General features: G+C 37.1%; 1 protein-coding gene across 7 annotated transcripts in view; it reads left to right on the top strand.

Annotated features, from left to right (window-relative positions):
- Positions 1 to 25,323, top strand: part of tns1b (tensin 1b) — a 370,155-nt gene that overhangs the window by 163,036 nt on the left and 181,796 nt on the right. The window lies entirely within an intron of this gene.

Raw genomic sequence — 25,323 nt, 5'->3', positions numbered from 1 at the left:
TGGAAGCCAAACAAATCTTCTAACAGATTTTTTTTTTTGCCTTGATTGTTTGGACAAGCCTCTTTTTCTTGGTGAATATTAATGGAATGCTCTAAAAACAACTTCATGCTGTCACAGTACATGTTTGGCTTGGCCAACTCTGTTCTTGTTCTAGATTACCCTCCCCAAAAATAAGGCCACTTTACTTTTATGGGTTTCTTGTATGATTGGGCTGTTTTGAAGGTAGGTTTGGAAGAAGGAGACTAGGAGTGATGGAAAATGGTTGGAGTTGTTTATAGGTAAAGGAAGCAAGACTTTCGGGGATTTTTGTGTGGAATGGATGAATACAGAGCTTCTATTTCAAAACCTATTGTGCTGCCTTGCTCTCTACTGCCTACAAGGCTGTCTACAGCCTATGTGCTGTCTTCTAAGGGGCCGTTCAGACCGAATGCATTTGTGCACTTAAAAAAATATAGACGCAGGTTTCTCAAGATGTGTTTTTAAAAGTTGAAGTTAAGTTTACCTTGTCACGGCATCTAAAAAATTAGGTGCTTCTGCACGAGATACTGAAAAACAGCAAGATTCTGCGCAGTGCTCAAAGACACCCATCCAGCGCATGTTTGCAAAGGAAATTGATTGAAAAACAGCGCCGATGGACACAAAAACATGTTCAGTGTTAACAGCCCCACGGCAATATCCTAACTGAAATGGAACCTCATAAGTGACTGATTTTTAATGATGCATATTAGCAGAAACTCATACAAACAGCATGAAGCGAACAGGAGACTCAATTTGAGTTTTGCGTTAGCACATTGCTCAGCTTATGAGTAAGCATAAAAATACGTAACACACAAATATTAGGCGTACGGGTCCATTTTTAATTAGATTGAATTAATTTTATATTAAATTAATTGTCATTTCCATGGCAATGTGTTGTGGCTATATATTTCCATCTCTACTATGAATACATTCAAGAATACATCATAAAGGCGTCATAGTCATAATCATTCTGTCTACCTTTTTGAATAGCCTTCGGAAGTGCATCTATGATGCCTTACTTCCTACATAGGCAGATCAATAGGTTTTGGAATAGAGACACTGATTATTCCACCCCATGATCCCCATGAGCTCCATATGGCAGTCATTATAGTGTATGTTGATGGCAGTGTGTGTGCACAAGTGTGTGTTGGGCAGCGAGCCCAACCTACCTGCTGTGCCACTCTTCTCACCTACAGGAAATTCCAGAGGTGCAAATGGGGTACTTGTTTGCTCTGCAGATCAGTGCAAAAGTTCCTGAACAAACGTCCCTGTGCACTGTACATCACAAATTGTATGATAGAAATTGGAGTGTTTTCCAGTGTTATTATCAAATCAAATCAAATCACTTTATTGTCACACAGCCATATACACAAGTGCAATGGTGTGTGAAATTCTTGGGTGCAGTTCTGATCAACATAGCAGTTGTGACAGTGATGAGACATATACCAATTTACAATAACATCAAATTAACACAACACAATTTAAACATCTGATATACACATAATTACATCCAACAATACACAAATAATAACATACACTGTACAGTATACAATACGCACTATATAGATACACATTATTCAATAAAAATAAAAAATAAAAATATATAAAAAAGTATATATAATATATATAGAATGTACAGTATTGTACTGTAGTGACATTCAGCTGTCGGTTGATAGTCAGTTGTTAAGAGAGAATATAATATAATAATAATATAATTTATGACAGTCCGGTGTGAGATATAAGAGTAAGGGTAATAAAGTGCAGTGCTGATGTGTTTTGATCGTGGGAGATCAAGAGTTCAGAAGTCTGATTGCTTGGGGGAAGAAGCTATCATGAAGTCGGCTGGTGCGGGTCCTGATGCTGCGATACCGCCTACCTGATGGTAGCAGTGAGAACAGCCCATGGCTCGGGTGGCTGGAGTCTCTGATGATCCTCCGAGCTTTTTTCACACACCGCCCTGTATATATTTCCTGGAGGGAGGGAAGCTCACCTCCGATGATGTGTCTGGCAGTTCACACCACCCTTTGCAGTGCTTTGCGGTTGTGGGCGGTGCTATTGCCGTACCAGGCGGAGATGCAGCCAGTCAGGATGCTCTCTACAGTGCAGGTGTAGAACCGTGTGAGGATGTGGCGGTTCATTCCAAACTTCCTCAGCCATCTCAGGAAGAAGAGGCGCTGATGAGCCTTCTTCACAACGACTTCAGTGTGGATGGACCATGTGAGCTCCTCAGTGATTTGGACACCCAGGAACTTGAAGCTGCTGACTCTCTCCACTGGTGCTCCATTGATGGTGATGGGACTGTGTTCTCTGTCGTTTCTCCTGAAGTCCACCACAAGCTCCTTTGTCTTACTGACGTTGAGGGAGAGGTTGTGCTCCTGACACCAGTGTGTCAGAGTGTGCACCTCCTCTCTGTAGGCTGTTTCATCATTGTCAGTGATCAGACCTACCACCGTCGTGTCATCAGCAAACTTAATGATGGCATTGGAGCTATGTGTTGCCACACAGTCATGTGTGTACAGGGAATACAAGAGTGGGCTGAGAACACAGCCCTGCGGGGCTCCAGTGTTGAGGGTCAGTGATGAGGAGATGTTGCTGCCTATTCTAACCACCTGGCGTCTGCTTGACAGGAAGTCCAGGATCCAGCTGCACAGCGAGCTGTTTAAGCCCAGAGCCTGGAGTTTCTCATCTAGCTTGGAGGGCACTATGGTGTTGAATGCTGAGCTGTAGTCTACAAACAGCATTCTCACATAAGTGTTCTTTTTTCCAGGTGGGAGAGAGCAGCGTGTATTGTAGATGCAATGGCATCATCAGTGGAGCGGTTGTTGCGGTAAGCAAACTGGAGTGGGTCTAGAGAGAGAGGCAGCACAGAGCAGATATAATCTCTGATTAGTCTCTCAAAGCATTTGCTGATGATGGGGGTCAGAGCAACAGGATGCCAGTCATTTAAACAAGTTATTTTTGATTGTTTTGGAACAAGCACAATGGTGGATGTTTTAAAGCATGTGGGGACTACAGACAAAGAGAGGGAAAGGTTGAAAATGTCCGTAAAAACACCAGCCAGCTGGTTCGCGCACGCTCTGATGACGCGGCCCGGAATGCCGTCTGGGCCCGCGGCTTTGCGGATATTCACCCGTCGGAAGGATCGGGTTACATCCGCTACAGAGACGGAGAGTGAACTAACCTCTGTAGCTTCAGCCGCGAGAGCTCTCTCCGCGAGGGCGGTGTTATTTCCCTCGAAACGAGCATAAAAGTATTTAGCTCATCCGGGAGAGAGGCAGCGGTGTTCATGGTGGAGTTTTTATTCCCTTTAAAGTCCGTGATGATGTTAATTCCCTGCCACATGCTTCTAGAGTTGGTGGTGTTAAACTGTCCTTCAATCTTGCTCCTCTACTGGCGTTTTGCGGTTCTGATAGTTTTTCGGAGGGCATAACTGGCTTGTTTATGCTCCTCCACGTTCCCGGAATTAAAAGCGGAGGTCCGCACATTAAGTGTCGCGCGAACATCGCTATTAATCCAAGGTTTCTGATTCGGATAGATCCGTACTGTTCTGGTCAGAACCACGTCTGATGAAGCACATTACGCTATCAGCGTAAAGGTCGATGTCGTCATCAGAGGCGGACTGGAACATCTCCCAGTCCGTGTGATCAAAACAGTCCTGTAGCGTAGAGTCTGATTGGTCCGACCAGCACTGGATCGTTCTGAGGGTGGGTGCTTCCTGTTTCAATTTCTGCCTGTAAGCGGGCAGAAGCAGAATGGAAGAGTGGTCCGATTTGCCAAATGGTGGGCAGGGGAGGGATTTGTAGCCATCCCGGAAGGGAGAGTAGCAATGGTCCAAAACCCGGTCCCCCCGTGTGTTGAAACTAATGTGCTGGTGGTATTTTGGTGCGACTGATTTTAAACTGGCTTTATTAAAGTCCCCGGTCACAATGAACGCGGCCTCAGGGTGCGCAGTTTCCTGCTCACTTATAATCCCATACAGTTCCTTGAGTGCCCGGTCTGTGTTGGCTTGTGGGGGAATGTACACAGCAGTGATAATGACCGCTTTGAATCCCCTCGGTAGCCAGAATGGTCGACACAGAAGCATAAGAAATTCCAGATCAGGAGAGCAGAAAGACTTGATAGAATGAACGTTCCTGTGATCACACCAGTATTTGTTGATCATAAAACATACACCACCTCCTCTAGTTTTACCTGAGAGGTCTTTCACTCTGTCCGCTCGGTGCACGGAGAACCCCGTGGGTTCAATGGCTGAGTCTAGAATCTCCGCAGACATCCAAGTTTCCGTAAGGCAGATAATGCAGCAGTCCCTCGTCTCTTGTTGGAAAGAGATCCGCGCTTTCAGCTCGCAGAGCTTGTTATCCAGAGACTGAACATTTGCCAGAAGAATAGTGGGTAGCGGGGGTCGATTTGCACGGCGTCTTACTCTGATGAGAACGCCGGCTCTGTTTCCCCTTTTCCTTTTGCTTTTCCGCGGCCGTGCTGCCCAGACAAAGGGCTCCGCTTGCGTGTTTGTAAACAGCGGGTCGGCATTGAGGAATGTGAAGTCCGGTTTACGGTGTGAAATTGCTGAACCAATGTCCAAAAGTGTTTGTCTGTCGTAGACAGTAAGGCAGACAACATCCAAGACAAAAAACATAAGAATTGTGAACAAAACAAACAAAACATTACTATGTTGTGTCGGAGCTCGCAACGCAGCAGCCATACTCAGCGCCATCTTGAGTCCAAAAATTTGTTATATTATATTAGTGTCATTTAGTGTAAATGTATCTGTTCGAATTTAATATTGGCATACAATTGGTCCTCATTATTTTTGATCATGGTAAATACTGCTGTAAAATGCATAAAGTTATATTTTTAGAAAGATTTTGCCTCCCGAAATAGCTTTGGTGTAATTAGCTACTTTGCGTCAGAATATTAAATTGGCTAACTACTTTTTTAAAAAGGGTAGCTTGACTTTAGTTTAACTACTTTAAATTGGTCGCTTTTGGATAAAAGTGTCTGCTAAATGAAGAAATGTAAATTAGGAGTAGCTTGTAGCAAACTACAGTTTTTAAAGCAGTTTGTATGTGTTCTCTTAAAGACTATCAAGGAAGATAAATTGCGTCTGATTCGGGAGGACAGCAGTGACACCCTGAAGCTCTCTTGATTAAATGGCGATTAAGACTCAAAAATGCTCTAGAACTGTTTAGAGATGTGTCATAACTTCCCCCGCTAAAATCACGGAGGAATTTCCCTCGTTCCCGAGAATGGCTGCGGTTTGTTTCCTGCCATTAGAGACAAAATGTAAATAATGTTTAATGATTCAGAGCTTGGCTTTGGAATCTTTTTTTTTTTTTTTTTTTTTGCTATTTATGAAAGAGTAGTATTGTGTTGTAAGTGTATTACTTTAGAACTAATCATGCAAGTAAAATATTTAAATTCTCTGTGTGTGATAAATAACAGACTTTAAATTATGGCAATTAGCCAATCAGAATTAGATTTTGGGTTGCCAGATGTCAAGAGGATAAATCCCCCAATCAGATCTTTACACATGCACAGTTTAGAAATATTCTGCCAGTTTTATTTGCACAATCTGGCACGATTGTGAGCTGGCACGTGCTCTCGAGCAATCTCTCCACTGTGAAATGGCACGGGTGTTGTAAAAAACACTGACAAACAGGTATGTTGGAGTTTAGTGATCTGGGATGGCTTGAGGGTGAACAAATGATGAGAGAATTACAATTTTTGGGTGAATTATCCCTTTAAAAAGAAGAGAACACGAGGTAAGATATTGCGATGACTAGTGAGCGGTCACAATATGTACATGTTTTTTATGATTTTCGTCCCTAAAATGCTTGTGTATGTAGAACTGCTTTCTTTACCACTATTTAAGCATCCTTCATTGAAACAGCCCAAACTTCCATTACTAGTTTGGTTATTGGAGTGGTTACAGCAGCTTCTTTTACTGATCTCATTTGGACACTATTAGGCAGAAAGCTTTTATAGAATATGCAACATGGACCAAATAACAGCTGCAGTGTTACCTTTGTTCTCTAATAAACATAACACATACAAGAAAATGCTTGGAAAATAGACAAACCATATATTGCCATATTTATTTACTATATCTTCCATCATTCAAAATTATATTTTTATGTTTTATGTGGAAGTTACAAGGATAATATGCAAAGGTCCCTGTCTTGTGGCCTGTGAGGTATGCATGATGTAATAACATCTTCTAATGTTCATATTTGGCAAATGGACATTAGAAGTCTTGACAGTGGCCTCTCCTGTTCTTGATTCACGTAACTTGCACAATTTTAGAGTATTTAAGGGTATTCAATGGACATGAATTCTAATAATGTATAGGTTGTCACGATTAAATAAGAATTATATGGCAATAACATGCATTAAATGAAAATGATACCGACTGCGAGGTAACTGTCAGTCTTTGCATGATTCTCCCCACCCCCCTTACAAAGAGACGTTTGACCCAGCCATCCCCCTTGAAATGGTTTTACAAATCGACCACTGGTCATAATGCTGTAGATGGACAGTTTCCCCACCAACATGCTATGCCATAAATCTCCCCTTCCATATTTAGAGAAGACTTGCACATGGCCCCTGTGTAACCTCTGCCACTTAAAACAAATGCTCAGACCATTTGCATTGGCCAGACTTTGCGGCGATCTGGCTCTGGTCCCCTGGCTGATGGAATGATGGAAGAAAAACAGCACATAAACACAGATATGACATTGCCAACAGACATAAGTACACTGTGCCTAAAATAGAAATCAGAATTTCACAGTTTAATTGCTCCTTTGGTAATAGTTACAGGTTTCTGATTCCGGAAAAGTACACTGCAAAACATATTCACATGCAGACCCTACTGAAAAATAAGAACAATTAATTAGCTGGGAATTTGGTGAGTTTAGAGGCATTTTGGGCACTTTTCAGCTTGTCTGACTGGGAGACCAGCTGGCCATAGCATCAGTCTCTTGTTCTCTCTTTAACTAACACGATTCCTCATTTCTGTCAACAAGCCTGCTTTTACAAGGGGTCGGAAATGAGCGCGTACTTCTGCAGTTCACAGAGGGTTCATTGCGCACTGGCATGGATCAAGTTTAGGCACGTCAGCGAGACTGGACTTGATTTTAATTCCAAAGACTGGAAAATGAAGTGACAGTCTCTGGGTAACTGTAAATATAGGCAAGTGAGGTTAAGTGGGAGAGTAAATTATTCATTAGACTCAAAGGCCAACTAATTTGATTCGTGAGTGCGCCCAGCACAGGTGTAGAGTGCCAGGGCACTGCTGAGAGAGCCAGCGTGTTACAGTTAGATGGTAATTACTGGACATGCCAGATTAAATCAATGTACATTACAAGGAGTGAGAAAACATGCAGTCGAAGACCTCATACCTGCAGCTTCATTGTAGGTGGATGAGCTGAAAGCTGAAAACTGTTCTGTGAACAATTGACCAATCCACACTAATTGCACTTTCTATTGAACAGTAAAAAAGAAAAACTTGTCTGTCTCTTTTTTCTGCTCTAGCTTCTATACTAACCCAGCTACTTTGAGAACTTGGCAGCACAAGACTGCAGATATTGTTGACTTTTGTATGACAAATTGCTTGCTATGGTTCTCATTTGTACTGTAAGTTGCTTCGAATAAAAGCATCTGCTAAATGAATAAAGGCGCGGACACATTTACCTTCATACGGCTAAATTCTGTGGGCAAAATACAGTCACCCAATGGGAATCCGCATGTTGATTAATGATTGCGCCATGGACTTCACGTGGTGAAGAATTTGCCCTGGAGTTCAAGTTTGGTGCAATAGGAAACTGTGTTGACCAAGTTGCTTAGTTTGGCAGTGACCTCCCAGTATCTGTGAGTCAAGGAGAGAGCAGGTCAGTCAAGAGCAGAGAGCCAATCATAACAGTGGGCGTTTACTATAAAGTCTTAAAGGAGAAGCAGCACCAAAATCAAGTGTTTCTTACAGAGGGTCAGAATGAGGGTGGAAAATGATCATGTTTCACAATATGTGACTGTTTTTTGTTGAATAATATAAGTATATATTATAAGTGAACCTCAAGGAACATATTAAAATAATAATAAAAAAGGCATGTCATAACCCCTTTAACTGTAAATTTATGTAATTTTTACACCATTAGCCTCCAATGCAAAAATGATTTCACACTGGTACTTCAACATCTAACTAGTTTATTAGTGAGGTCAATCTAGATTTTTTTTTATTTTTTTAGTTTTGATATTTTTTGTTGCTTTAATTAGCATGCTGTGCTTTAGGGTTGGACAGTTTGCATGGTAAAACTCTTTTGGAAAATTCTTGAAATTCATCCCTGCTACATCCATACACATTCAGAAGGACATTTTCAGTCACTGCTTCACATTTGTGCTGTTGTTTGACCATCCACCATGAGCGTTGTGTTTTTTTAAGACACAGTGTAAAGTTAAAAATAGTTTTAATTCATTTTAACTTCGCTTTTCACTTTTTTTTTTTTTTTACTTTTTATCTTTACATTTATTTATATTTAATACTTTTCTAAATCAGATTTCACAAAAATTTTGTGTATCATAATTTTCCTTCTCTTTATCATTTTTATGTAAACACTTTGAATTACCATTATGTATGAAATGTGCTCTACACATAAACTTTAAACGTTTAACATGGATGTCGCATGGATGATTGTTGGTGCTAGATGGGCTGGTTTGAGTATTTCTGTAAATGCTGATCTCCTGGTATTTTCACACACAACAGTCTCTAGAATTTACTCAGAATGGTGCCAAAAAACATAATAAAATAAGATAACACATACAAGAAAATGCTTGGAAAATAGACAAACCATATATTGCCATATTTATTTACTATATAAAAAACATCCAGTGAGCAGCAGTTCTGTGGATGGAAATGCCTTGTTGATGAGAGAGACTGGTTTGAACTGACGAAGTCTACGGTAACTCAGATAACCACTCTGTACAATTGTGAATCAATCATTGTTTTAAGGAATGATGCCAAAAAACTGAAGATTTCATACAAAGGTGTACACTACAGTCTACAGAAAGAGATGTGGAAGGCCAGATGTACAACTAAACAAGAGGATAAGTACATCAGAGTCTCTAGTTTGAGAAACAGACACCTCACATTATCTTTTTTCTACCTGATTTTAGAATATTAGAGAAATGTTTTCAGATCTATTTAAATTTAAATTTCACAATAAATATTGTTTTAAAGCAGTTTAATACAAAATAGTACCATAAACCAGTGTGCAAGCTCAAGACAACAGTGACAATTAAAAACCTTTTTTAGAAATATGCAACATATACTGTATACCAGGGAAAATTTTATTTTCCTGGTCATTGGCTGTGCCGACTCAGATTTTGAACCCACGATGTGGGTTTATATTTTCTCTTTTAATCATTTAATGTAATTTTGCGTGTGAACATGGTTTAAGGAGGGTGTACCTGTATGTTGGGTTGGAAATCTCAAGGATTAATAGTGGTGTTTTCCTTATTACATGACGTGTTTTTCTAAAAGCAAAAAGAAACAAATGAAACACAGAATGTAGGCTGTCATCCGCACAGCCTGACCAAAGCAAAGTGGGCGCGTTTTCTCGTGCGATTAACAAAAAGTGAAGCGGCTCGTGATGCGCTAATGGCTTGCATGAGTCTGTTTGGTATACTACAGTCTCGTAACATTATACATTTTTGTTTATCCTCCCATTCAGCTCATGAAAACATGCTGCGTGAACATGAGGAAGGATTACATCAAGATGTAGATTGGAATGCAGGTGCGGAATTTCATATGAATAAAATAGTCTACTCTCTCGCTGTTGCTGGCGTGCCAGTGATTACCCCTCTGCTTGCCGTAGGTTGCCGACCTCTGCTGTATACAAACTGTTGTTGAACATACAATATGTATTTTGCAAGGAAGGACAGATGAACACTTAGAAATATTATATGTGGATTTGCTTTTTAGTCCTTATTGTTCAAATACATTTTGTAAAAGATTTTCTGCTAAGTTTTTACAGATCCCCTAGTGCCCCACTGTGGCCCCCTGGGGGTCCCCAGACCCCACTTTGAAAACCCCTGCCCACTTGAGGATAGGAGAAAGTATTTTAACATCAAAGCAATTACACACATCACCTTGAAATGCTTGTTTAAGTGGTGCTGGCTCATGACAGTGCAAGAAATATGATCACAAGATATAAGAAAAACTTCCTACTGAACCTGTGGAGCAGCAGGCTTTAAATATCCTCACTGCTTTGTAGCAAACAGGAGACTCAGTGATTGGTCATTTTGGTCTATGAAGCAAAACATTTATCCCTATTTGGTGTTCCACAAAAGCTATAGAATTGCTGCGCTCTAATGCTATTGTCTGTGTTCCAGCTGTGCTTTCTACAGTACTATGTATAGAATCTGACATTTCTTTTCCTACTTTTCTGAATACTTACACGTCTGTACCCAAATGGCTGAAATGTGGCTTCATATTATTAAAATGATGAAAGTGTTAGGCCAAAACGCACTCTACGCAAGTATGTGAAAACAGACGATTCTAGTTATGCATGATTGATTTCTCCTGCTGTTATGTTCTGAAATGTGTCCGAGCGCAATTCACAACTCAAATTTATGTTGCATTCTCAGTGTTTTCTCCAGGGGTGCTATTGTAATACCCACATTATCGTGAACAGTTTTATCTTTCAGGTCAACTACTGTCATGGCAGAGCAACAGTTTGAAGAGATTCTTACTCTAAATGTTAGTTAAAATAATACACTAAGTTTAATGGCACAGACATTTAGACGGTAACTCTATCAACCCCCTTGAGTACTGAGGTTTTAAAGTGCCACAGCAACGCAAGAATACATGTGACTGAGGCTAACTTTCTGCCTAACATCTCCTTTTGTGTTCGACGGATAAAAGAAAGTCACGTTTGGAACAAATTAAGGATGAGTAAATGGTGACATAATTGTAATTTTTATGTGAACCATCACTTTATTTGTTGGGCTGTGGATTTAGAACTGAGCTGGAGGGGGACATCTCTATTTAGACAAGAAAATATTACCGCATGCGTCATGAGTAAGGTTCAGGCCAGCTTGCGGCAGGAGGAAATGTGAGAAAATGAACTAAATTTGACCACCGTAAAATGCCTCTTTCCTAAACAGCTAAGCACTCTTTCCCACTCATTTCCAGTTGTTTTTTGGACACTGTAAAAGACCGGAACACATTATTAGTCCTGGCGTGATGTTTTGAATACATTGTATTTTATGATGCTTCACCTCATTTCCTTAGTGCAGTGTTCTTTGGTTTCAGCTGAGGTATCAAAGGACTGACCCATTGCTAACAAGAGACTTATAACCTCACCATGTTTATTTACTTTGCCATTTGAGGAGTGCAATTTTGCTCCTTAGTTGGTTAGACCTGCTGGTGTTTTGCTAGGAGCCAAATGCCTCCTACTGTGTATTTGGTTGCACAGGAGCAGGGGTGTAATGCAATTTTGTGAAATGCACTTCATGGTTATACTTGAGTATTAATTTAGGGAATTTATACTTTACATGAGTACTATTGAAACTAAATGCTTGTATGCTTAGCTAGATCTTAGTTACTTAGTTTACAGGTCACCTTGACTTAAATCTTTCCTCACGTCTGTTTGTCTGTCCAGTCTGATCTCATTAATATACTCTGTGCAGCTATTTGTACGCTAATATTCGTGACATTTAAGCATACATTTTTGTACATTTGGATAGACACTAAAACGTACAATTTAGACAATTTGAAAGCATCTAAAACGTAAACATTTTTACATATTTACAGCTTTAGAAATATAAAATATTTACAAATCCATGACAAACATAATTGAATACACGAATCCATTTTAAATATATTTGTAAATTTGTACTATTTTATAGATATTTTAGATCCCTTAACCCTAACCCAACCCCTAAACATAACCATTTTTCAACAATATAAAGATGTAACAGATAGATTAGTGTACAGTGACAATAATGTTTGTTACAATATATTAATTTATATATATTTTACAGCCACTAATCCCACAACCACCTCTAAACCTAACCCTAACCATTTCTTAACCATATAAAATATCATAACAGGCGGATAAATGTAATCACAACAATTTATTCAGAAAAATAGCATTATTCAGTACAAAAGTAGTCCAAAGGGTGATGCGCTGCATCCGATGTGCTCCCTGACGTCATACGATAGCATTGTGTGCTGTACAGAGTGGAATTTAAGTTATTAATCGTTGTAAATCTTATCTTGATGCACTCCATGACGGCACTGTTATATCTCATTTAAACATACTGTATACATCGCAGAATACGGCATGTCGCAAACGATTATGAGACAAGTGAGTGCCAATGAGCATTCAACATCACTGCCGTAAAACTTGTGTCGTGCTTCTTGAGGCGGCAGTTTTTTAATTTGGAAAATGAAACCAATGCGGGCTGATGGGTACGGCGGGCGCTGTGGCAGATGGACACAGAGATTGTTGAAGTTTATTCTTGGTTACAGTGATATAAACCTTTAAAACGTTCGTCAACGATAACAAAGACGAGACGAAAAAGGTTGATTTTATTAAAGGATACTGTTGATGAAAATATGATGATAAAAATGATACTGCAAGATATTAACAGTGCAAGATATAAACAGAAGAAGAAACTTCTTGAGTATATGTAAATAGGCTAGAAATTAAACATGGATTCATCTAATCCATTAATCCAGTATGTTGAGGATTTCGCCGCTTGAGTTGCGTGAGTTGAACACGCTAACACCGGCAAAATGAACCGCTTTAAAACGGGATAAGTACCTAATTCAAATGCATCCTATTTATACACACGAGATACATCAATATATCCACAACAATTATGGAGCAACTTACATCTACACAGTGAAGCGACGCGCATGTCAGAATATGCGTTTCGTAACTTGCATTGTGAATACGCGGTTTCCATATGCAATGTATCCTTTCATGGAAAATTAATAAGTCTCTAAAGCTTGAATAATTTAGAATATAGGCTAACTTCTAAAAAGTAGCTAATACTTCAGTTAATTCATTATTATTTCAGGAGATCAAGTTTTTCACAAGGACAGTATGTACATTTATACTGTATGTTTGATACATGTTTACATTAGAAAATGTTTATTTTTTTCTAAAAGTTTGAAAATGTGATTAAAGTTTGGTCTGTTACAGTTTGAAACTTTTTTGTCCATTTTGCACATTATCAGGTAAAATATATTATTTTCGTTGACTAAAATGGTTATTTATTTATTTTCAGAGTAAAACTGACTAAAATGAATGAATATGACATGTCGAAATCTTGACTATTTTTAAAGGACATTTTTGTCAAAAGACTATGACTAAAACAAAAACTCTGAAAAAATAACACTGGTACAGCCTCAATTTATAACGCAAGTGAATCTGTAATAACACTTTAAACTAAAAACATAAAATGAGGATTCAGTAATGATGGGGATAAAATATGCTTTATTAAACATGAAAATAATATACTTAAATATGCAATATAACAATGACAAGAAGTCAATTTCAGAAGTCATTTAGTAAACATGCACAGTAACTTAACAGCACAACATAGATACATCGCGATCGGTAAACACAAGGGTAATGTTCAGGTAAGGATATTGTTTTGCACACTGATTATTTGTGTACTTAGTCAATAATGGAAATTTGTTCATTTTAAACCAAAATCTTACATAGTGCAGCTTTAACTAATCTTATTGATTACAAATGCAATAAAATTAGCTGATTAATTACATCAATTTAATATTAATCGAAAATTGAAATGGTACCCGTAAACATTTGTGCATTTCTAAAGGTGTGTATATGTTTTACATGCTGTCAGAATGTTAATATTGTACGTTTCTGTATCTATGCAAACGTAAGCAAATGTACTTTTGCTGGAACCAAACTTTACATAAGAAAACATACAAATTCTCATGAGATCCCGTCGCACATACATTTACTTTCACTCTAAAGGAATAATTCACCCAAAAATGAAGACATGCATGGCCATTTACTCACCATTATGTTAGTCCAAGGCTTTCTTAATTCTGTGAGGCACAAAAGGAAATGTTGGGCAGAATGTTAGCCTCAGTCCTCATTCCCTTTCATTGTTTGGAAAAGAGATTCAATGCAAGAGAATGGTGACTAAGACTAACATTCTGCCCAGCATCCCCTTTTGTGTTTCACCGAAGAAAGAAGGTCACATGAGTTTGAAACAACATGGTATAGATTTTTAATTTCTGGTTAAACTGTCTCTTAAATATAATATACACCTCTGCTCAGGAGCATGTTTTTCCATCATTGCTGGGGCTCAAAATATATACTTCTTTCTACTCTAGTTCTCACCATGCTGAACCTACTGAGCTTTTAAAGACATAAAGGTCCGAGTGAGGACAAATGGAGGAACTCGGTGTTGACAGAACAATGATGGGTCGTCTTCCAAAGCTGCATACCCTGCTGGCCAAGATGAATATGGGTGACTCAGAACTGGGTTTGGTCGTTGGGGAGATGGCCTGGGTTGGGAGGGTGTTTTCCCCTTGTACAGGAAAAGCTCCACCCCGTCCACTGAATGCTAGTGTCAAGTACACATGGTTCCAGGCTGAGCTGCACATGTACAGGGAAGGTTTCCAAGTGGTGTGATTATTACAATGTGATGTATTTCAAGTGATTTGGGTTAGGAAAAAAAAAATGAAAAAGAATTGATGTGTTGGACAATTTTGTATTTATTGCTCACTTTCATTTGCTGACAAACATAGAAAGCTTTTCAGTCTTGCTACAATTATATGAAGAGCAAAATGTGCATTCAGTGTGAAATTGATGCTGTATCTGTGTATTTTATCATTCTTGTGCTGTCACAGAGAATAATGCTACCTAGTATCAGAATCACGTTATTATACCTACATTTTTTATTTTTACGTGGCTTATTGTACAGTACATATCGCAGCAGTTTTCTGGTTAAATGAACACTAGAGGCACTAAAACAACAAAAGAACAACAAATCATGAGTAAAACGGCAGATTATCAGTTCATAAACACTTTTCATAAAGCCCTGTTCCTCACACAATTCCATCTTATGACACCTAAACATTTACTGTAAGGCGATGCATTTAAATGTTTGCATTACATAACCATCTACATTTGCAAGCTTGTGCAATCAAATTGCGCAGTAGTTGGACTGATAGAGCCTTGCACTTGCGATGCTAAGGACTGGGGTACAACAAAACAATATGGTTGCTTTAGCAATTGCATTTCTCATCTCACATTTGCTTTTCTGACACTGTCAGTTAGATTTAGGTTTAGGGTAGGAAGATTCATTTTGCTGATTTAAAATTCGATAGTGCAGTAGTCTTAAAAACCTCATCTGTTTGGGAGAAAATTGTAGTCTATTTTAGAGCCACACAGTGGACATTTTACCTTGGAACTACCACAATATTAAGTGTTAGGAGCCATGTAATATTATTTTGCCAAAATGTCACCAGTCATGTAATTTTCATGAGATCAGGATGGAATTATAGTAAATGTAGTTTTGTTTCACAGGCCTGTCTTTTCATAAGTCGTCAAATTGAGTGGTGTTTTCTGGCTAGATTTATCACTGTTCTTTATCAGAAGTACACAAAATCTGTTCGAAGTAAAATGTACCATCAAAATTCCCAATTACAGCTTATATTAATATAAATTTACATCCCGAAAAGATTCTTAAATTGACATGCTATTAACCATTAAAGTCAGGATTTTTTTTAAAGAAAATCCTGTTTCCTACTGATGATTAGACTTTGTAGTGTTGTATGTTTGTTCAGTTTGTAAATATGATTCCAGCATGACTTGAATGCATAATTTTATTGTGGTATCATCGCTTTCAAGAAAAAATAAAATAAATAAATAAAAATTAAAAATAAATATATATATATATATATATATATATATATATATATATATATATATATATATATATTATTATTATTATTATTATTATTATTAATTTTTTTCTGGGATGCTTTTTAAACAGTATTGAAGGAGTTCCCATCTATGTTGGGCACTTATTGGCTGCTTTTCTTTATTATTTGGTCCAAGTCATCCATTTCAAAAACTATTTTTTTTTATATATATTTTTTTTAAATTACATTTTAGTTTTATAATTAAATTAATATGGTGGCACAATTATATTTTTGTCTACAAAACTAATTTCAAACATTTAAGCATACACCTTCAGATCAAAAGATTTTTAAGATCATGAGAAACATTTCAGTCAAGTGTTTCAAAACTTTTGACCAGTAGTGTATTTATATATAATTACAATTTCGACCACAATTCTGTGTGCTAATGCATTTTTTTTTTTTTTTTTTTTTGTCTTTGAGCCTACTAGCACCATTGTTAACACCTTAAAAAGCACAGGATCCAGTATACAGCACGGTTTGGGAATGTGCTTATAAATTTTAGAGCCTGACATAGGTGTGGTTGCAGGAAGGGTGTTTTGTGCTGGGGTTCTGGGCAGTAAGCTCTCCTGTACACAGACTTTCCTTCTCATAAGGTTTTACAGCACGGCTGCAATGGTGGTTTAGTACAAAAACAAACTTTCACACATTTGGAATTTTGTGAATAAGACTTTGGTCCTCTGGACAATCAGCATCATTCAGCACACTCTATGGTACCAGGTAAGAGTGCTGGTGTGCAACAATAACTTTATGTGTTTTATACTTGGAATAGATTTACTTGCACTTTTCTGGGTTTGTATTTCGTGTTGTTTATATCAAAGCTTTGCAATGATTAGAGGATATTTATGTGGCAATTTTTCCCATCAATTAAATTATTTACAAATAAAAGGTACTTAATTATTTGATAATTTTCTATTTTTATTTGGAAATACTGTAGATATTAAAAAGATAAGATTATTCATTACAAATGAATAATAATTCTGGCGTGAGTGCAAAAACAGCTTGACATTATGGAAGCCTTCACTGAAAACCCTAATAAGTTCATTGCACACTTTTGATTGAGTAAACTTGTTTCCTCAATTCCACTGAGTAATGGGATCTCCCAAAACTTGCATATTCAAGTTCAATTAACTTGGTGTTCAAGTAGAGTGAACTTAACTATTTAATTTGAGTTAACTAGATGCAAGTAAGCTTAACTCAGGTTTGCTATTTAAATGTTGTTTTGGTAACACTTTACAGTAAGGTTCCATTCGTTAACATTAATTAATGGATTAGGTATCGTGAACAAACAATTAACAATGTATATATGTATATATATTTACAGCATTTATTAATCTTTTTTAATGTTAGTTAATAAAAATAAAAATTTTCATTGTTAGTTCATGTTAGTTCATAGTGCATTAACAAATACAACTTTTGATTTCAAAAATGTATTAGTATATGCTGAAATTAACATTAATATTAATAAATGCTTAATAAATATTGTTCATTGTTAGTTAATGTTAACTAATGTTGTTAACTATTGTTAACAAATGGAACATTACTGTAAAGTGTTACCGTTGTTTCTACTGTTGTTAATAATTTTAATTGAATTGATAAAATTTTAGATCAAACAATAGCACAGCTCAAATAAAGATGATAACTGATTCTAGGTCAGTCATTAAATAAACTTATTACATGGCTCTCTGGAATACTCGATTCTGATTAGTCAATGGCGCCATCCAGCGATCAGATATTGCTCTGTAACAACCGCACATCTGAGCAAATCAATGTTTCATGTGCATTTATTTACTACTTTGGCAAGTAGCCTTGTAACAGGCTGAATATTGAGGAGTCAGACGGTCATTTTTATGAAGTAAACACCAATAGAACTCTGATGCAAACCGTATGTTGATTTCAGCTGTTCAGCAATTTATTTCTTCTCACATAATTACACAATTAAAAAAATAAAATTAAAAATAGAATTACACAGATCACCTAAATGGTGACATCACACGAAACAACTATTTGCAAAAAAAAACAACATTAGTAATAAAACAAAACAGCAATATAAATCTATTCATTCTTAATAACAACTATTTAAATGCCCCCATATGTTCACTATGACCAAGGAAACATAATTCAATGATTGAAACAGCAAGGGATTGTGGGTATCCCCCATAGTCTCAATTTGTACTTAATAGTATGAGTTATTAACACTTAAAATCTTAAGTATATGGATTTTAAAGATAAATAAGTTCACTGAACTTAAATATTTGAGTTATGAGCCCGAAACTTGACATTTCAAGTAATACTTGATATTTCCAGTAATGATAACTTTAGGGTTTACAGCGTTTTTAAAAAAACACTAATATTATAAAATGGATTGTTCGGACTCAAAATTCTGATTGAATAAGTTACGCTCAAAGTTGTTGAAAATACGACTATACACACACTTGTGGCCACACAGTAATTTAATTCTATAATAATGCAATAAGTTACATCAGTGCTTGGCAACTCTACCCAACTACTGTAAACTCCGCCTTTTGCTGTGTGTGAGACAACACCCCTTAATAACAAACTCATGATCTGTCACAGGGTTCCCACGGTCATGGAAAACCTAGAAATATGTGAATTTTAAAAATCAGGGGATTTTTTAATTATTTCCAGGCTTGATAAAGTCATGGACATTTGTATAGTTAATGACATTTTACTAGTTTCCCTCTGCTCTTATTTGTATTTTGTCTATATTGTTTGTATGTAGAGGATTTCTTTATTTTTTTTATTTTTTTGCAATGCTCCGTTTCTTTGTCACTCTCACATGTAAATAACGTATCTGTCATTCATCTCTTTTAGTACCTACTATCATACCGACGAGCTACATTCTTTAGTCTGTTACCCATTTTGACAATGGCTTTGTTGATTCCTAACACAAGCCTGAGTGTTTTGTAATTGTGCTTTTATCTGTATGCAAATTATGTGTCCATGCAATAAGCTGCGTCATGTCATACCTCATTTGGATACAGTCTCTCAGTGAGCTGTATTTTATAAGTGGCTTACTGTTCCATGCAACTTGTCAGTTTATGAGGCTGGATGGAGCCTTTACTGTAGGACAGGCCATTGATTCTCAGGGAGCTTTTACTAGCAGAGTAGAGGGTTGTTGTCTCCTACCCTCACTCCTGGCAGAGTCTTTCAAGATCATTTCATATCCAGTGGTCTGTCTCCCATCCTAGGGACTTACTTCAGAGAGGACTAGTTTTCCATTAAGGATGATTTATGTCTGGCATGTAATAGAAAAGTTTTGCATGCTGAAACATGAGTGAAGTGCTTGAATGAGCCCTTGTGGTGTAGACAAGAGTTTGGGTTTGACAGGGGCATATAGGAACTATTATAACTGAGGGCGAACATGAGCCCCTACTTTAAGAAAGGACAAAATTTACCCCCTACCCACTTTTTGGAATATATTCATTATGTTTTGAAGTGGTTTAATTTGCTTGACTGCAGTGCAAAGGGAAAGAATATTTTTACATGTTCTGAAGAAAATGTGCGTGTTGCTTTCCCGTGTAATACTCATTGATGCTAAAGTGTTGTGGGAGGTTGCCAGGGCATTGCTATGTGGTTGCAAGGGTGGTCTGGGTGATTGCTAGATGGATGCTTACTGGCCGAAGTCCAAAGACCCACCCCGTCTCTGTAATATTCTGGTCGCTCCTTCAAAGCAAGTCTATGGGATTTTTTTGTGTGCCTGTTTTATTGTCTATAGGTCTCAACAAGCAGAAAAATATGAGTAATCATTCATTCATCAGTCTTTAGTAAATGTTCTGCACCAAATTTTAATACTTGCAGAAGAGAAGTCATCACCAACAAATACTGTGCAATTATTGTGAATGATTGTTATATTCATAGTGGTTGCAACCAGTGTTGGAGAAGCTACTTTGAAACTGTAGCTTTCCAAGCTACAAACTACTAATTTAAAGTAGTTCAACTCAAGTCAAAATACTCTTTTAAAAAAAGTAGTTGGCTGTGCTACAAGCTACTAACAAAAAAGTACCTAACTACATTGAAGCTATTTACAAAAATAAAATATTTGTAAATATATAACGTTCAGATGATATAATTTATTATTATTTATTTAAATAATATCATCTGAGAGTTATATATTTAATTAGTGTGACATTAAACAGTTAGAGTAGCAACATTTAATTAAAGATATACATTTATACTAAATATATACACTACCGGTCAAAAGTTTTGAAGCACTCATTCTTTATTGTATGTATATATATATATATATATATATATATATATATATATATATATATATTTTTTTTTTTTTTTTTTTTTTTTTTCCACATTTTAGAATAATAGTAAAGTCTTTAAAACTATGGAAATAACATAAATGGAACTTTGGGAATTATGTTGTGACTAAACAAAATCCAAAATAAATCAAAACTGTGTTATTTTTTAGCATCTTCAGAGTAGTCACCCTTTGCCTAGAATTTGCAGACATGTACTCTTGACATTTTCTCAACCAACTTCTTGAGGTATCACCCTGGGATGATTTTTAAACAGTATTGAAGGAGTTCCCATCTATGTTGGGCACTTATTGGCTGTTTTTCTTAATTATTTGGTCCAAATCATCAATTTCAAAAACTTTTTTTTTTTTTGAAAATGTTTTTAGTTTTATAATGAAATAAATTAATATGTTGGCACAATTCAAAAGATTTTTAAGATCATGAGAAACATTTCAGTCAAGTGTTTCAAAAGTTTTGTCCGGTAGTGTGTATAAAAAAGGAATACACTGTATTTTTTCTTGTCAAAATGCAGTAATAAACAGAAACAATGAACTAAATATTTTGCCTACAAAAAAAAAAGAGGGCAGTACTTCTGGCAAGGTCTTTTTAGGCTGCACAGGGGCTCAAGTGAAATAGTGAATCATCTAAGTGAACGAATTCATTCACATGAACTGTATGAAATAGCCGACTCACTAAAATGAACTTGAGTTAACACTGAATATAGACGAACCGTTTATTTGATCCGTTTTATTAATATGAACTGTCCAAATGAACCAATTCACTTAAATTTTTGGATTTCCCAGTTCTACATATGATAGAGGGAGGGCGGTTGTGGTAAGCACGTTGCTCAATGGCTTCATTGTTGTGTTCGCAAACGATGTGACAAATGTAGCGTTTTGGGACACAACAGAGCTACTCGATGGAAAATAAAGCCTGTTGATGGAAAAGCTACACTATTATGAAAACAGCTGAGCTAGTGTCACGCTACGGAAAAATTTAGTTAAGTTAGTAGTGTCGCAACTTGTAACTTGATACTCCCCAACACTGGTTGCAGCTATATTTTAGACAAAATTAATTAATATTACAAATTCTAGACTAACTGACATTTCTGGAAAGTTTGCTTTTTAAGCTTGGCAATTAGGCATTTAAAACCGAGTCATATTTTTCAGATCATTCCTATGCCTGTTGCCAGTTTGACTTACACGGCTTCCAGGCAGAGAGGACAGAGAGAGGATTTAGCTTTTAGTTTCATCCATAAGACTCCAGTGTTTCCCACCATGGCTGCCCTGAGTCCCTCCTCTCTGGCCCAGCTGCCAGGCTTTGATTCCTGCCCATGCTTCTCGGGTTTTGCACGTCCACAGCACTGCAGCAGGCTCCAGTCTTCTCCTCCTGAAAACAATGGCTTCACACGGGTCCTTTCTATTAGGGTGTGCCTTTCGACGGTTATCAAGCTGTTCTCATCCAGGCCTCCTCTGATGAACACATCCTGCGACTGTGCAACAAGCCTTTGTGACTCTAATTATGGAAGGTAAACAGTTTTATGAAGTTAATGACAGATTGAGGGATTTGATGTTGATTTCAATACTGTTGAAGAGTGATAAGGCTCCTGAAGGAAGTTAATGCCTTCTGATTTTAGGACAAATACGATTATATGAGATTTAAGGGCTGTTTCAAAACCTAGTGAGCTGCCTCGTAAAAAAAAAAAAAAAAACTTGCTTGGTTTTGAAACAGAATATTAAAGGGTGAAAAGGCACAATCTTAAAGGTGTGTCATGAATGGTGGTCACTCAAAAAATGGCATTGAAGTGAAAATCTAATGTAAAGCTTTTGAAGCCATTTGAACCCAGAGACCTCATACACTGATTTGATTGAGGTGATTTTACATCCAATTGAATTATAAGTCACAAGGTATGAACTGTGTTCTCCAAATATAGTCGTCTCGCATAGCTTTGCAAGAAAGATCAGGCATGTTTTCACAGTGAGTTAGAAAGGCTTCTGTTGTGTTCTTATTAGAACTGGGTGATATAACGAACATTCACTGTATATTTGCGATGGTTTTGCTTGTGATATAAATTAAGCAAAATTGTAAATATCTTTATGATTTTTATGACTGTGCCATTTGACTTGTTTTGTCATCCTTCCTTGTATTGCATCCTGTGAATATGAGAGTGTTAAGACTGACATATTTTGATAGTGTTTCTTATTTAAACTTAAATAGTGCAAATGACATTAGAATTGCAATTTTTGATTCATTTCCGTGAATACGTTCAAACCGTCTGTTCGAGTGTATTGATTCTAAACTCTGATTCAACTATTTTTTTTTCCATAATCACTCAGAAGTGTGGCAAGTGTGGCATTTTTCATATTTAAAAATTTGATTAAAAACAGAAATTTAAATGTAGGTAAGACTTGCTGTTTATCACTATTCATCGATATAAAAAGCTGTGTCCCAAATGACACACTATACACTATGCACTTACAAAATGTACTATGCACTCAGTCATGTAGTGTATACATTTTCAAAGCGTAGTATCATCCCAAATGGAACACTTTTTTTTACTACACGGAAGCGTTCACCGTTTAACAGCTGACAGAAGTGACGTTTCAAACCCAAGCGTTGTGTTGCCGCTAGCTTTAGCTCGCTATTCACCCTCAGTTCAACACTTATTTCTCAATAATATACATATTCACACAGCTTGATATGATGGTAAAGCATTTAACTCACTTTAGTAAAGTGCTGTCTTCACAGAAGTTTTGCTAGTTGTCATATTCACCATTATTTACAATTGGTTTGCCAGATCACCATCGCTGCCGGTAACTCTGCCCCTTCCAAAATGTACGGCAAGCCACATGCGCTGAGTGCACGAAGTGTCTAACATTCCACACTCCGTTTTGACGGTTGAAAAAGTGCATCATCCGGGTACTCGTAGTACACTTCTTTTTGTTGCATTTTCAGTGTAAACATATTACTCGCACTACTTACACTACAAAATGACGTAAGATAGTGCAGAAGGGTGCGGTTTTGGGATGCACCTACTGTCTTTCTAGCAAGTCAGTCCACTGTATGACCTCTTTGGAATGCTCTCGGGAGGCTATTTCCAGTCATGCCAGTGCAGCTCCTATCTACTTGAATGGAGGGACACCAAAATCTCAAAAACGGTCGGTTTTTACTCTAAAACATGCGATTTTCCCATCTTGTATAGCTAATGCGCATGCACATTCTCGAATTGATTGACAGGCGATGTCTGTGTCTAAAAGGTGATTGGCTCTTTTACCTGTAAGGCGGGACTTCCTTTCCACAGCCGTTGACCGTTGGGAGCTAGAGCTTGTTGGTTGGGCATTCAAATTTCTCCCATTCATTTAAATAGAAGTGGCCCGTTTTCTGCGAAACAGTGTCTGTTGATATATTGATGCATATAAATTTAATTGTTTAACTATCATTCTTAACTATCTTGCATTATAAGATCTGATGTTTAGCCATGATAGACATTTTTCAGTTTTTCTGCACAGATTTTAGGGTAAAATTTGCAGATTTCTTTAGAATGAAATTAAATATGGTAAAGTGCCCTATTTTAACAGCACTAGCACTAAGTGCACCGCTATGCGAAAAGTCATACACACAAACTCAATGGGAATGGCCATGAAATTTTTGTATTTTAGTGCAAGCATGCGCTAAGTCTAGGCGCAAGTGGGTTTGGCTAAATTGCGTGCGCAAAGCACTAATGGGCTGGGTCAAGTGCAATTTAATTCTGAGGTTCTCCTCCAGTTAATGCACCGTCTGCTTCTTATTACATAGTCCATTCCCTGTCAAGTACCAGCTCAATAAACAAAGTCAGCACATTCATAAGAAGTTGGTAGTGTAAATGGGCTGTATGCAATTAATTAAAAGAATAGAAATATGGACTTATGTTCTTTTGTGTATTAGCTACGTCGTTGTTGAATGGCAGGCATATTTATATCACACTCCTTTTATACGCATGGAGAATATGGTTCTCAGCAGGATTTTAAATTAAAGAGAATGTAAGTATTATTAATCATATTGATCGAGTGACATACAAATCATGGCTGGTATTAAAAGTGATTGTATCAGCCTTTCAGGTTAGGCTGTGGATTTTTGTAAGCACTTCACTTCTACCGTTCAATTTAGCTTTAAATGACACTTTTGTCTCTTTTGCTGTAACTTAAAAATACCTCTACGACAACAGGTGAAAACAAAATATTAATATAAATTTAGATCATAAATGCAATTGTAAATACAGTATAAACATAAAAAAATCTAAATAATTGAAAAATAAGCCATGACCTCTAGAAGTTTGCGCCTAGTACGGTTATGAAAATAGAGCCCAACATGTTAAAGTTCACCATCATCACCCTCTGATGGTATTACATACAGTGATCCATTCTCTCTGTCTTTATTTATGTGTGCTATAAGTGAACTTGAGACATCATGTAAGGATTACAGCAGTACATGGACTTTGACCCATCACACCCTGCGCATGAGACGATAATTTGTCTCGATAGCGAAAGTGAATGTGCACTGATTTCACGAGGCTTTGCTATTCTGTTATTTGAGTATAATTATGTTCAGGTTGTGAGGCTTGGAAAAGTGGCATAAGATGAGCATAAATCATTGGTAAGATAATTTATGAACTTCAGGTCTTCTCTCTTTCACTATCACTCTCGCCTCTCCAGCCCTCTCTCTTTGTCACTCTAAAAAAATCACAAAGGAGTCTTGTTACACGTAAACACCAGTCTTTATTTTTTGAAGCAGTGTAGTTCATTATTTAGAAAAGTTCATTTTAACAAGCTCCCTGAACATTTCAGTGCATATCTTTTGTTTGTCTGTGAAAATGTTATGTAGCTTTGCAAAAAAGCTGTTATTGAAGGATGGGGCAAATAAAAACTATTCTAGACCCCTTTTGTAAACCTGCAATTTGCAATGCAAAGCACTGTATCTCATTTTGCATGCAAAGTACGCATTTACATAGAAGTCTTAACAGCACAGCAGTAAATATATATATATACTGTATATAAATCAGATAAAGGGGAGAAAATGGCCGGTGGTAAA

Source organism: Myxocyprinus asiaticus, chromosome 11, assembly GCF_019703515.2.
Source record: "Myxocyprinus asiaticus isolate MX2 ecotype Aquarium Trade chromosome 11, UBuf_Myxa_2, whole genome shotgun sequence".
Taxonomy (NCBI): Eukaryota; Metazoa; Chordata; class Actinopteri; order Cypriniformes; family Catostomidae; genus Myxocyprinus; species Myxocyprinus asiaticus.
Note: the sequence above shows the minus strand (reverse complement) of the source record. Positions and strands in the feature narration are given on the sequence as shown.